The 324-nt window shown below is 56.5% G+C and overlaps 1 protein-coding gene across 1 annotated transcript in view; it reads right to left on the bottom strand.

Annotated features, from left to right (window-relative positions):
• Positions 1–324, bottom strand: part of LOC104625969 (uridine phosphorylase 2-like) — a gene marked incomplete at both ends in the record, with an annotated part of 4,640 nt that overhangs the window by 3,974 nt on the left and 342 nt on the right. The window lies entirely within an intron of this gene.

The following is a 324-nucleotide window of genomic DNA, read 5'->3' as shown; positions in this document are numbered from 1 at the left end:
GCCGGGGAACGGGAGCCCACGTGTGGCAGCTGCTGTGCCGGGCTGCTCAGCCCCGTGGCCCCAGGGCACCGCGGCCCTTCCCACCCCCGCTGCCGGGGAAACGCTCCAACTGAAAATGGAAGAGGAACATGGTCGTGACAGGCTGCTTTTGACAGCAGGTCTCGGCCAAAAACCTGACATCCTCTTCCCCTTGTCTCCAGTAGATGATGATCAGATGCTTTGGGCAAATGCTTCGTCCGTCTGTCCTGTAACATGGGGGCCAATATAAAATCAGGTTTTACGGAATGGCGGGTTTTTAAAAGGAGAAGTTGTTTGTGGGATTTC

Source organism: Phaethon lepturus, unplaced genomic scaffold, assembly GCF_000687285.1.
Source record: "Phaethon lepturus isolate BGI_N335 unplaced genomic scaffold, ASM68728v1 scaffold50068, whole genome shotgun sequence".
NCBI lineage: Eukaryota > Metazoa > Chordata > Aves > Phaethontiformes > Phaethontidae > Phaethon > Phaethon lepturus.
The sequence above is the reverse complement of the archived record's forward strand: the minus strand, read 5'-3'. Positions and strand labels throughout refer to the sequence as shown.